The sequence below is a fragment of the Phoenix dactylifera genome, chromosome 8 (assembly GCF_009389715.1).
Source record: "Phoenix dactylifera cultivar Barhee BC4 chromosome 8, palm_55x_up_171113_PBpolish2nd_filt_p, whole genome shotgun sequence".
Lineage (NCBI taxonomy): Eukaryota > Viridiplantae > Streptophyta > Magnoliopsida > Arecales > Arecaceae > Phoenix > Phoenix dactylifera.
This window is the reverse complement of record NC_052399.1, coordinates 413999-429406: the sequence shown is the minus strand read 5'-3', so window position 1 is coordinate 429406 and position 15408 is coordinate 413999.

The following is a 15408-nucleotide window of genomic DNA, read 5'->3' as shown; positions in this document are numbered from 1 at the left end:
TTTCTCAAATTTTTTGTATTAGAAAAGAGATGAAATCAAGGGATTTATATAGGAGTTTTTACAGGGGAAATATGGTAATTTTGCGGACGCGTCCCCGCATTCCGCAGACGCGTCCGCGTCCTTCACGCGGAACGTTTGCAACGTGCGCACGCGGGTGTTGGCTCAATACCAAAAACGCCCAACGAACGTTTTATTTTTCAAACACGCACGCGGCCCGAGATTCGGCAGCGTACGCATTTAATTCTTCCTTTAGCGCCCGGCCGTTTCCAAATCCAAATGCGACAGCGGAATTAAATTTCGCGATGCTGGCACCCGTTGGTGTCAGCGAGGGAGTGCTCAGGCGCACGCGGGCGTAAATCCCAGTGGGCCCCGTGCATTAATTTTTCCATCAATCCTCCACAAAAATTAATTTTTAAATAATTTTAAAATCAAAACAAAATGCTGGATATCTTATATTATGTAATAGGTGTAGGTACCTTTCGGTTTGAACCTTCACTTAGTGACAATTGATTACATCTGTGGAGCCAAGGTGGTCTTAACCTTGAACCTCGGTCCATGGCTCAGATTAAATCAACAGCACACATAATATAGCCCGATCTGGGTTCTAAGTAGGTTGCGCTATTATGGCCATGCGCAGATATCTTTAATATGCTTTTTAGGGAATCGTCCATTTTCCATAATCGCGGCCTCACGACTACACATATAGGTGAGTCCTAATAAGGAAGCTCCTGCCTCTTGGATCTCGGACTCATTAAGAGTTATACAAACGAACTCATCCTACCGCTTGCTTTTATGAGCACTAGCGCCATAGGAATGAGGAAAACATGAAATAGTGCTCTTCTTAGTTACACTCCGATTTGTTTCTACCCATTGAACTTTTTAAGGTTGGGTTCCCACCGTGGTGATCTATCTTTATGGGCTAAGCCCCATCCCCCTCGATGACTCTAGAACCAAGATAAACCTTTTGTAAGCTGATCAGCCAAATTGTTTTCTGATTTTACAAAATTTAAGGCAATAACATTATTTTTCAATTTATATCTTAATGATTTATGACGTACTTTTAAGTGCCTGTTCATTTTTACATTAGTATTTTCTTGGTTGCATTTATCTATTGCAGATTTACAATCACAATGTAAGGAGACAGGTGGTAAAGGTGACTCATCTATAGGAAGGTCTATAAGTAGATCTCTGAGCCACTCAGCCTCAGTGCTAGTGGTGTCTAAAGCTATCAGTTCAGACTCCATGGTACTCCTAGATATTAAGGTTTGTTTGGTGGATTTCCAAGACACAGCAACACCTCCTAGGAGAAAGACGTATCCTGTGGTGGATTTAACATATAGGGTATCGCTGATCCAGTTGGCATCACTATAGCCTTCTAGAACAGCAGGAAACCCACTAAAGTGCAAACTATAGGACTTGGTATGCTTAAGATACCTGAGGATCCTCTCTAATGCTGTCCAGTGATCTCTATTTGGATTAATAGTATATCTACTAAGTCTATTTACAGCATATGCTATGTCTGGCCTGGTGTAGTTTGTTAGGAATCCTAGTGAGCCTATGATTTGAGCATATAGGCTTTGAAGGACAGGAGTTCCTAAGTTCTTCTTAAGATGAGTAGAGGGATCAAATGGAGTAGAGATAGGCTGACAATCAGAATAATTAAATTTATTGAGTATCTTGTCAACATAATGACTTTGGGATAACTCAATACTATTTGCACTTCTAATTATTTTAGTATTTAAAATTAAGTCAGCTTGTCCCAAGTCTTTCATATCAAACTTATGACTTAAAAATTGTTTTACTTCATCAATTATCTGAAGATCTGTTCCAAAGATCAGTATATCATCTACATAGAGGCACAAGATCACAAATTTGTGTCCAACTCTCTTGTGGTATACACATTCGTCTGTACTATTGATTTCAAATCCAAATGTTAGTATGGTTTCATCAAATTTCAAGTGCCATTGCTTGGGTGCTTGTTTAAGACCATAAAGAGATCTGACTAGTCTGCAAACTTTATTTTCTTGGCCTGAGGTTTTAAATCCCTCTGGCTGGTCCATATAAATTTTTTCATTTAAGTCTCCATTTAGAAAAGCTGTCTTAACATCCATCTGATGAATCACTAATCTATGAATGGAGGCTAATGCTATAAGGACCCTAATAGTAGTAATCCTAGCTATAGGTGCATAAATATCAAAGAAATCTACCCCAGGTCTTTGAGTAAAATCCTTGGCAACTAATCTAGCCTTAAATTTATCTACAGAGCCATCAGGCCTAAGTTTCTTCTTAAAGATCCATTTGCACCCTATAGTTTTACAACAAGGAGGAAGATCAGTCAATTCCCAAGTATGATTTTGGATAATTGATTGCATCTCATTATCCACAGCTTCTCTCCAAAAAGAAAAATCCAAGGATTTCATTGCGTCCTCAAAGGTAGTTGGAGAGTCCTCTATAAAAAAAGTATAGAAGTCATCTCCAAATGTTTTCTCTACCTTAGATCTCTTACTCCTTCTAGGTTCTGCTTCTACTTCTACTTCACTTGTCCTTATTCTACTAGAGCTACTAGCTATACCACTATCTACTCTAGTTTTAAGTGGAAAGGTGTCTTCAAAATATGTTGCATCTCTGGCTTCTATGATGGTGTTATTACTAATATCACTTTCTTCTGAATTAATCACTAGAAATCTATTGGCATTACTATTGGCTGCATAACCTATGAATATAGCATCCACTGTTTTAGGTCCTATTTTCTTTTTTTAAAATCAGGTATTTTCATTTTTGCCAAGCACCCCCACACTTTCAAATAGCTAAGATTAGGTTTTCTATGTTTCCAAACTCCATATGGGGTCAGATCATTATTTTAGAGGGAATCCTATTAAGGATATAACAGGCTGAAACTAGAGCTTCCCTCCACAAATTCTCTGGCACTCCTGAGCTTATAAGCATGGAGTTCACCATATCCATTAGAGTCCTATTCTTTCTTTCTGCTACTCCATTTGATTGGGAAGAATATGGAGCAGTCACTTCATGAATGATTCCATGATCTTCACAAAATTGAGTTATCTCATTAGATGTATATTCACCTCCCCGATCTGATCTAAGGATTTTAATTTTCTTTTCCTGTTGGTTCCCAGCTTCGATCTTAAAAATTTTAAATTTGCTGAGGACCTCATCCTTGGTTTTAATTAGGTAGATGTAACAGAACTTGGATAAATCATCTATGAATGTCACAAAGTATTTGTTACCTCCCCTAGAAGTTCTACCAGAGTCACAAACATCACTATGGATCAACTCTAATAGATCTGAATCCCTATTAACGGATTTAAAAGGCTTCCTAGGGAGTTTGGCTTCTACACAAATTTGACATTTCTCATGGTTCTTAAGATCACTTTTTGGTATTATATTTAGGTTCATAAGTTGCTTAATTGAATTATAATTTACATGACCTAATCTACCATGCCAAATAGAAGGAGGTTCTATATTTATAATCAAAGGATTTTCATTTATTGAAGGAGCTATTACATTCAACTTGAACAATCCTTCACTAAGGAATCCTTTTCCAATAAATATTACACCATGAGAAATTATAACCTTATTGGACTCAAAAACAAGACGAAAGCCTTGCTGGACAAGCAAGGAACCACTAATGAGATTTCTTCTAACAACTGAAACATGTTGGACGCCGTGCAGGGACAGGACTTTTACAGAGGTAAGCTTTAAGTCCACACGTCCTACTCCTAGCACACGCGCCTCCGAGCTGTTTGCCATTATCACAGCTCCTCCACTTGAGATCTGGTAAGAAGAAAACCAAGAGCGATCCGAACAAAGATGAATACCAACTCCGGTATCAATCCACCAATCAAGTGCTTGTAAAGTCATGTTACCTTCAGGAGTGAAGGAAACAGACCTGAAAGCTGTCTCAGAGGAGCCAGCGCCGGAAGTCACGATGTTGACTTGAGCACTGAATGTGTGTGGACCCTTCTTCTTAGATTGAAGAGGTGCAGTCTTCTTATAGAAGCACTGGGAAGACAAATGGTTGGTCCGACCACACACATAACAGAAACGAGCACCACTTTCCTCTTTCTTCTTCTTCTGCTCCTGGGATTGAATAGGCTTTCCATTGTAGTGGTGGTTAGGGTTTCTAGGGTTGTAGGGTTTCTTTTTGAAATTCTTACGGAAGGGTCGATTCTGATTTTTTTTAGAAGGGGCCTCTACATTATATGCATTATTCTTGGGTCTAGTAGTGGTATTACTCCTGAGCCTATGCTGCTCTTCAATCCTAATGGAGTTCAAGACTTGGGTTAGGGTGAGAACTCCTTGGGTATGGCTCAGGGTTTTAGCAAAATCAGACCAGGAAGTAGGTAGTTTATCTATCAGACAGGCTACCTGGAATGATTCATCCAAATTTATTCCATTAGCCCTAAGCTGGTGGATCAGGGTTTCAAAATCATGGATCTGGTCATTCATAGGCTTTGAGTCCACCATCCTAAAATTATTAAAGTCGGAGGCCTTGAACCTCTTTACCCCAGCATCTTCAAGACCATATTTGCTATTTAAGGTGTCCCAGAGTTCTTTAGCACTCTTGGCTGTGTAATAGATATCATACAGCCTGTCAGAAAGAGCACCTAGGATTCTATGGATACAATGATAATCTATCTCATCAGGTGTCCTAGAGGGTGTGCTAGTGGAGGCAGAATGTTCAGTGTTGGAAGAGGTAGTTGGGTTGGACCCGTTATCAACTTCGGTAGTACTTTCACCTATGGCTGAGATTAACCCTAATGTGGTGAGCCAGAACCGCATTTGGTTCTGCCACCTCCTAAAGTTATGGCCATCAAATTTTTCAGGTTTGGCACTAAGGTGGCCACTAGTGTTTGAGGCCATAGGATCAGGGTTACAGAATAGAAACAGTAACCTGATTGAAGGCAAAAAATTTATGTCAAAAGATTGCACTAATATTTATATTGAACTTTGGATGTCTAATTGATATATCCAAAAAAAACTAATAGCCAGATCAGCTCCAGATCGGTGGTGGAGCACTAGGCTCACTTAAGTACCAGCCTTTCTTAGGCACGTATGCCTTTTTGACAAGCTTTTCTTAGACACTATTAGTTAGTGGATATAATCACCAGAAATCATACAAATTCAATATTTAAAATAACCTAAATGCAAATTTAAATGGATTAACTAATTTTTGAATTTTTTGTTTGAATTTTCCGAATTAGTAATAATTGATCACTAAATTTAATGCTAGCAAAACAATTATTGTAATTAAAATTTAATTTATCAATTCAATGAATTATATATTTTATAGTTGATTTATTTTCTTATTAGAATAACTGATTAGTAATTTTGTGGTAGCAAATCAATTATTGTAATTAAGATGTCAATTCAATGAATTATAAAATTTATTCCTTTATTAAAATAATTGATTGAGATCTAATAAGTCAATTCAATAGATTAATTATTATGTATCAACCAATTTTTGAATTTTTCGTTTGAATGGGATCTAGAAATTACTCCTTGAGGAGTCCAAATGAAGGTATAATAAACCTCTTGGAGGTTAACCAAATTATTACCTCTTTAGAATAATTTATTATTAATGATGTGCTAGCAAAAACAATTATTGCAATTAAAATCTAATATGCCATAATCGTAATAAAAAATTTAATTAATTATATATTACTAACAAAAAATAAAAACAAATACTTCTTTGGATTGTTAGCAATATATCATATAAATAAAAAATAAATCTATTAATTCAATTAATGGAAAATCTTAAAGGGAATAATATACATGCATATTATTCGGCATCCAAATAATTTTATTTCAATGCAAAATAAATCTAATCTAGCACAAAATAAATTTATGCATTTAATAAATTTATATCATAAAATTTCAAATCCTACAAATCTACTAATATTAAATTAAAAATAAAAGTAGAAGAAAGTAGCCTGATTGAAGACAGGTCGAAGCGTGTAGACGCTGTCCCAAAGAAGTATTTACCACCATATACGGATCTTCCGGCAATCCTTCTTGGAGATACGACGACCCTACAACTTCTTCTTCGGCACGTCTCGGAAGAAGTCAAAGCGAATCCGATCGGACTTGCAGATCCAGCAAAGAGCGGAATGAAAAGAACTAAATAAACTGAATGAAAATGTAAAAACAAAATTCGGAAGTGGCTAAGAGGAAGAAGAATTTTTCCAGAATTTTTTCACTATTTTTCTCAAATTTTTTGTATTAGAAAAGAGATGAAATCAAGGGATTTATATAGGAGTTTTTACGGGGGCAATATGGTAATTTTGCGGATGCGTCCATGCATTCCGCGGATGCATTCACGTCCTTCACACGGAACGTTTGCAACATGTGCATGCGGGCGCTGGCTCAATACCAAAAACGCCCAACGAACGTTTTATTTTTCAAATACGCACGCGGCCCGAGATTCGGCCGCGTACGCATTTAATTCTTCCTTTAGCGCCCGGCCGTTTCCAAATCCAAATGCGACAGCGGAATTAAATTCCGCGACGCTGGCACCCGTTGGTGCCAGTGAGGGAGTGCTCAGGCGCACGCAGGCGTAAATCCCAGTGGGCCTCGTGCATTAATTTTTCCATCAGTTTTTATGGTGATAGTGATAATGTTACATCCCAAACCCAGCACCCGGATTCGGAATGCGATACAATTAGTATCAAAGCTTAAGTTTAAGATCATTTAGGATCATGACAGAAATATATCAGCTCTTTGAAGTTATGATCACTTGGGATATGATAAAAGTTGCAAAAATAAATTAGTGCTTAGGTGTAAGATCATTAGGCATTTTGATAAAATATGTATATTGGGTTTGGTATACAATGAGTACAGAAGGACTGGATGATTTATCTCTGATCATGATATTGAGGTTGTGATAAATCTTTCATGCCTAGCATATTTTTTAGGGCTCTGTCCTAAAGAGTGTACGGTCGTGTCACGTGTCCGGCCCTAATGTTGGATTTGGGGCGTGACAGAATGGTATCAAAATATAAGGTTATGATCCCTAGGGATTATGACAGAATTGGTATCGGAGCTTACGTTTAAGATCGGATTGTGACAGAAATATATCAGATCTTTGAGGTTATGATCACTTTGGGACAATAAAAGTTGGAGAAATAAATTCAATGCTTAAGTGTAAGATCACTAGGCATTGTGATAAAATATGTATATTAGGTTTGGTATACGATGAGTGCAGAAGAATTGGATGATTTGTCTTTGAACATGATATTAAGATCGTAATAAATCTTTCAGGCTTAGTATATTCTCTAGAACTCTGCTCTATAAAGTGTACAGTTGTATCACGTGTTTGACCTGGGTGTTGGATTTGGGGCGTGACAGATAGTGATTGTTATTATGGTGGTAGTTGTTGTGGGTATCGCCACTCCCTACTCAAACGCATCACCTCCACAATAACACCAAGAGAAAGTCCTCTTCTCCTCCTCCTTGCTTTTGTTAGCATTGCAATCAAGAAGAACGCGGAGAACAAGTGCGGGACAGCATCACACTTCAAGGACTTGATTCTCATTGCAAAGGTAATGGGTGTTGTCAAGGAGATGGGGATCTTGGTGCTAAGAGAGATCTAATGCACTAGGTTGTTGGTGGTGCTCGACGGAAAGAACATTATGAGGATCTATACGGGCGCGTGTTTAGTCCTACATCGATTATTCACTGGATAGATTTTAGGTACTTATACATAATTAAAGAACCCAAATAATACCTTTCGGATAGGCTTTTTTGGTGACGTCCTGAATTATTACAAATAGTCTATAACCTATGTGGTCTATGAGACACTGCATCATGGTTCTATTGGATCTGACCACGAGCTGATCGTGGTATTTATGATTATATTTGAATAGATTTGAACTCTTAGCCTGACGAGGACGTCAGGCTTAAACGGAAAAAGTATATGAGGACCTATGCAGACATGTGTTTAATCCCACATCAATTATTCGCTGGGTAGATCTTCGGTACTTATACATGATCAAGGAACTCAAATAATACCTTCCAGCTAGTCATTTTGGATGAGGTCCTAGGTTGTTACAAACATAGTATTGGCCTCTCGCACAAGGTATGGAAAGACGTTAGCTTATATGTTGCCTATGTAAAAGGTCTTCCTAGAGTATTTGTTATTGATTCTATCTTCTTTTTTTCACAGATTTGGTATTCGCAAGAAACACGCTTGATTTTCTTAAATATAATCTTTGCATTGATGTATCTGATAAAATATTGACTCTTTTATGGTTTAACCATATTATAATAGTCTGAGCAATTCATTTCCTGGCTTTGTTTTTCACTATGATTGTAGATTTTTATATTCTAACGAGAACTTACATCTTACATTCTTTAGTTAGGTCTTTCATTGATTTGTTCGATAAAGTTTCATTTTGTGAGGGTTTTTAACTAAAATTCGTACAAGAATCAAATGGGGTAGCAAGGAGAGGTGGTGGATGCCGAGTCCTTTTTTTTTTTTTTGGCTAAAGCGGGCATCTTACATCATGTGTACGAATACATCCTAAAGAGTCAGAATACAAAAGGTCCCAAAGTGCTCCGAGCATCTCTCTCTCCCCAGCCCATAGGGTGCCTCCTGAGTGACTCGCTACATACGCTGCCACCCAGTCGCATGCCCCATTGGCCTCACGATATACATGCATGGCCTGTAATATAACCCCCTCTCTCACCATCATCCAAATGTCGCGAAGCAAGGGATGAACACCCCCATGACTACCCGGTCCCCTACGGATCCAGCTAATCACCGTGGCCAAGTCACCTTCCAGGAAAACCGAGCTCGCCCGGAGCACCCGCCGCGCATAGGACAAGCCCATTCAGGCCGCTCGCAACTCTGCCCCTGGAACTGAAGTATCAAAAATCTGACAGCCCCCTGCTGCCACAACATCAGAACTCGGGCCCCTAACAACGAATCCGGCCCCTCCCCTCCTGCCGCCATCCAAGACAGAGCCATCAAAATTGACCTTGAGAAAACTCGGGGGTGGGGGCTCCCAGGTAAAGAATACCCTATATGGAGCTACTGAAGCAGTGTGGGAGCCCCAGATGTCCCGAGCTATCAAAGGTCTAGAATACCCTATATGGAGCTACTGAAGCAGTGTGGGAGCTCCAGAGACCGTGCGGCTCCAAGACAAACTGTACTGCCCTCTGTGCCAAGAGAGCCTCGCGTCGCACCAAGAGTGACTGCACCCCCAGCCCACCCTCCCGCAGTGGTAGACACACTCTCTCCTTTGGGAGTGGTAGTGGTGGAGGGGAAGCAAAGAGAGGTAGGGATGGCTGATGGCAGCAAGGAGGACTTGGAGAGAAAGAGAAGAGAGAGGCTATGTCTTCTCAAAGTGTAGGCTTGCGGTGGTGGAGCCATGGGCAAGAGCGAGGATGGCGATCTGGGAGGGATACGAGGTAAATATGACCATATTAAGGTATTTTGGTCATTTGAACATGGCTGTCAATAGTGTTAATGGAGTGATGGATGGAAGGATCGATATGGAAGAAAAAAAAGAAGAAAGGTAACTTCTTGGGCCGGTTGGAGACTTTTAAAGGAGCCAAGTATTAATTGGCAAAATTTAAGGAGTGCAATCATATTTTTTTCTTGTTTTTTATTTGTAGCCTGATGGATGAGATCAGTTGGAAAATTGGGGAGCGGGACATGGTTGCGTGTGTGTGGTCCATCCACCTTGGATGCTTTGTCACGCCCTCTTAGAAAAGGTCCAAATGGATCTGGTCATGGTGTCCACCTTAAAAGCAAGAGACGTGTAGTTGAGTGGATCATGATTGACTTCCATCTCAAACGATTCACGTTGCTTGATTGGTTCTTGTTTCCAATAGAACTAGAGCTAAAGGGCCATCATTCAGTTAATTAATTTATTTTTTTTAACATACAATTACTGTCTTGGGACTTGTATCATTATGCTTGTTGGTCTAGGTTTGTATCATTACACTCAGCAATGGCTCCTCCAATGGTGCTAGAGCTAGATTAAGAAAAACTCCTACGGTATGGGTATGTGGATGGCAAGTGTTACCAATGATAGCATGAAGTCTTTCTCAATTGAATCACTCACTGTAGGATTGCATTCAAGTCATTGCCGCCGTATCGAACAGACGTAGGAATGCAGCTTGGACGATCCTAAAATCGGATGGAGATGAGCTGAGCAGGCTGGAGGAGACGTTGGGCGCCGGTCTCCTCCGCTAAGTGGCTTGCAAGAAGTCCACCTGCTAGAGAATTTTCGGTACAAGACCCTTCGATGCTTAAGTCGAAACAACGAGACAATAGTATGAAGGAAAGAGATTTTCAGTAGAGTGAGGGCTCTATGAGAAAAGTAGCGTATTGCGTACCTCAGATCTCCGAGTTGTTCCCTTTATATAGAGAGTTAGCCTTATGGTTACTTGGGCCAATGTGACGTGCAATAACGTTAGGCAACATCTGGTGGTACGACTGCGGTGTGGGGGTCAGTCTGTGCGGGCAGAGTATGGTGCATGTCTGATACGGGACATGAGGCTACCACGATTACGAATTGTCAAAAATGTCAGTCGTTGAGGTTGTCAATTCTTGTCGACGCGTGCCGATTGTTCTCCGTGACCAGCGACTCCTCGTTGGAGTCGAAGTGGTTCACCCAATGTATGTTCGAGGACGGAAAGATCGGTCATGCCCGAAGCCAAGGTGATAAATATTTTTCCATCGCAAGTCATATTTGGCCTATTTCCTATAGAGGTGGGCATTGGGTCGGGCCGCCCATGGCTCGGCACCGCCCGACACGAAGCGGGCCGTGCCCGCTTGCTACAGTAACGGGCCGTGCTAGGCACGGCTCATAAAAGGGGGCCGAGCTAGGTTAAGGATTTCTGGCCCGCGGGCCGAGCCTGGCACGGCCCATAAGGGCCTGGGCTGGCACGATTCGTGGGCCAAGCACGGCACGGCCCGTCACAATTTTTTTCCCAAAATACCTCTAAAATTAGCCGTTTTATGGCTGTTGGGAGGAGCAAAATAGGTAAAAAGCCACAAAACAGATAGGCCGTGCCAGGCACGGCCCGCCACCCCACAGGCCTAGGGTTATGCGGGCTTAGCCTTTAGGTTAAGCTGCCGTGCCGGGCACGGCCCGCCACCCCACGGGCCTAGAGCCGTGCCGGGCTTAGCCTTGAGGTTAAGCGGACCGTACCAGGCACGGCCCATGGCCCGGCCCGATGTCCATCTCTAATTTTCTATAAAGAACATCATGCTATTAGTATTGTTTCTTTAATACGATTAATTGGAAATATAGATCGCTTCGTCACGTAGATAGGTTACTCGCATCCCCGTTGAAAATGTTGCGTGTGACTCTATCATAATTAAGCCAGGTAACTAATGATCCATACAACCGTGGTACTTGCTACCATTACATACGAGATCACGGTCTACCACATAGATGATAGATCTACCTGCCATTCCTGTAAATCTTCTAGTGGCTATCATCACTCGCAATGCATTGGCTTCCCGACCTGCCAATTAGTCCCAAGTGGAAGATGACCAGGCTAATTTGCCATCCGACTGCGGAAATAGTCAACGCTCATCTACTATTCTCCGAATCTTTCTTCAGGCGTGGCCTGGGATCATGAGATCCGGAAAAGGTTCACGACTCGGAAGGTGATATCTAGGGGCGGATGGAGCTCACCCGCTAGCCGCCAACGGCGGAACCGCGTCCACCTGTCGCCTAGTGGGGGTGACGGGATTCGAGGTCAAAATGAAAACACGACGACGGTCGGGACCCGGGAAAAGTAACGGCGAAAACGACACGAGCCGCGAGATATCGAGATACTATTGGCTAAATTTCTCGGGGAATTTTTTTTACTAAAATATGTCTTTGATACCAGAACGGACTAGTGGCATTTCTTTCATTTTTCTTCCCTCGTTTCCTTATTTAGATTTCTTCTCTTTTCCTTTTTTTTTTTTTTTTTTTGATATTACCAACATAATACCATTCAAACTCGAGGGCGAGTGGTCTATGTTATCATATTTGATTATAGTGATCTTACATAACAGCGATCTCAAATCACCCAATCACTCTCATCTCTTGAATCACCGCCCAACTCAATGATGAAATGTCTGTCTTTGAGGTTGGAAATTCAAGATCATCCCGGAGCAGTAATCCTAGACTAAAAATTGAGCATAAAAATGCCCCTCATTCTAGTAAAAAAAATAGCATATAAATATACCATTGATATATTATATCAATATTATATATATATGATATTATTATTATATTTATGATGTGTTATATGATAATATATTATTGATTATATTATTTTCATATTATTATTCAACAATACTTTAAATTATAATAGAAATATATTATTGCACTTTATATTTATATAATAAAAGTATTTAATATAAAACTTCTATTGGCTTATTTTTCTAATTTAAAAAAATTATAAGTATTAAAAATAATATATTATAAGTATAAATAAAAAAATCAATTCTATAATAACAATTAGTAAAACTTTAAAGGATTAACAATTTATAAGACTAGTAAATATATTTTTATGAAATATATTAAGGATAATTTTGGAATTATATGTTGAATGATCTTGGATTCTCGTGGCATACCAAATAGATTACTCGTGAATACTAAGAATCTTTGATTACTGAAACATAGCATACCAAATGTAGTGATCTTAAATTATTAGAGATTAGATTACTTCTAGATAAAAATCGCCAGCGATTTAAGATCATCTTGGTGATCCTATTTGGGTCACCAAATGCTACCTTGTAGCACTCGCTCGTGCACCCTCTATTAGAACTAGAAGGGCGTGCGTGGTTAAGAGATTTGGGCACATTTACTCCCATGAACGACATATATTTTTGCATATGGAGGCGTAGGCTTAAATTATTTAATTATCTTGGTAATTATCATCATTCTCGTGGACTTGATAGATGTTAAAATGCGATATCACTCAATCTTTCTAATCATAGGGAGTCCCTCACTAGATCCACTAACAACATAAAATACTACCAGCCATCCATATGAATTATGTACCTCCTTTCTTGTGAAATGCCAAGTGATTGGTGCTTTGACCCCGGATTTTATAGTCTTATTTGCACTACGAGTAAGCTTAAGGGCTTTGGCTCAAAATCAGGTTAAAAAAAAAAAAAAACTTATGCCCCAAAGGGGCATTTGCTATGCTATTAAATAAATGCTCCAAAAATGTATATTTTATGAAACTAAACTTCGCATCATCATCATGTATATGAGAAAACCAACCGTTTTGTTCGTCTGTGACATCTACCTGTGAACTAATAATGTGTCCATGCAGCATCACGCATTCACATCTATTTTTTGACATGGCCATGGAAAAGGAATTTAATTCCTGTGCTGGCCTCGCCTTGGCCTTTAATTTCCTCTTCGAGTAGAAACCCTTGACCATGTCTATGTATCTGGGGAGGCTATTTTCTGCATCAGATCGGGAAATCACTTCCTCATCTCCTGGACTCCCCATTAACCGGACTTCATCAAGCTTAAATTCAGCGGATTGATCAAATATAATGCACAAGCTGGCATTGGTTTCCTCATTCTTGATCAGCTTGGAAAGCTTCTTGCAGAAGTGGTTCCATGGGCACCTCCTCTGTTCCTGCTGCTAAGCTTAAGGGCGGCATGGGAGGGGATTAAAATGGTATCATATCTCCACATATCGGTTCCAACTTATATCATTATTATCACATTTATACTTGACATTTTTCATGTTCTATTCATGATGTTAATATTTTACATACCTATATATAACATAAATAACTCGTTTATTGGTTAACAAATTTTGGCTGAACCAATCACAGTTTGCTTTGACTGGTTTCCAACAAATTTTATCTTGCCTGTTGGAGAGAATGTTTGCAAGTTTATCTTTCCTCTCTTGTAGAGCTATTTATAGGTTGGGCTGTCTGTCCGGCCTGCTCGAGCTTGAAGATTAAATCTCCAACTATTTTTTTTTTTAATTTTTTGTATTATTTGTTTATATGTGATGCATTTGTAAGCTTAATTGATAATTATTGTCGATATATAAAAATTGTTAGCAATATTTAATTATTCATATTTTTTAAAAAAATATTATTAAAAGGAAACCACATGTCATGTCCTTACTTTACCATCGTCCATGTTTGAAGCAAAAACTGATCATGCCTTGTAGTCATGATACATAATTCCATAATTTTATCAACCGGTTGTTTGATTGTCGCATGCTTCATGCGGTCGAAATGCCATCGCTTGAATGATTCATGTGTGAATACATTGATTTTTTCGTTAAGAAATGGGGACCTTATATGATCATTTGCACTGGTATTATTGATAGCACCCTTCCAAGCCCCAACACCATTTGTATCAGTTTTGGAGTTAATGATTACACTTTGCTATCATATAACTCGTGGGCAATTAATTTTCTTTGTGAGCAACTATTAGATTGGCAAATACCACCATACTAGGAGAAGAGCATGTTTAGCTTCAGTGCAACCATGGTGCACCTATTTACTCCAAGATATATATCATCTTTAAATTAGTGTCTAGGCACGATTTCATTTATGATTGCACTACATGTTATTGCTAAAATCACTACTTGTCCCAAAAGCATGTGAAATTTTTTAATAATGAGGTTAGAGAGTGCGGAGATAAAGTTCGAACTCAGAATCTCTGTTCTGATACCATGTCAAAATCATCACTTGTCCCAAAGGCTTAAGTTAATAGGATAAAGTAGATTTATTTATATATTTTATGTTTTTTTATAATTATCTCAATAGTAAAGACATCGAGCATATTCTTTATCTTGCTATAATATGCCTTCACTTTGGCTAAGGATTTTATGATATACGGGATTATTATTCATTCGAATCCATGGAGACATCTTTAGATCCTGGTTGGCTGGGTACTTTGGTAGAGGAATTTTGCTGGTTTATTTTTGTTAGGCATTTTCAGAAGAATAGATGTTTGCACATTTTTCTAGATAGAAGATAATATCCAAGGGAAATTTAACCAGGCAAGTTGCATGTGTTGCATAAGATTATTTGGAAAGGAATAGGGTCCAAGGTCAAATGGTTCGCACTATTAGCTGGATTTGTCCTATGAAAAAATTTGTTAGGGTACATTGTAATGGCTCTTTTTTTGATCTATCATCCACAAGCGTTGTAAGACTCGAAATTCTACACCCCATCTAATCTCTTGAGAACTTGAATGGGTAAGAACTCAAGTAAATATCGAAGCGATTAAATCAAGGTCCTAATGTCGGTATATGTGATCTTACTAACTTATAACATTAACATCATCAAGTCAACACTTATCGTTGCATTTTAGAAAAATAAATTTAATTAAATATCAAAATGAGGGTGGTATTATATCAAATAGCAATATAAGGGATTTTACCAAGCAAGTT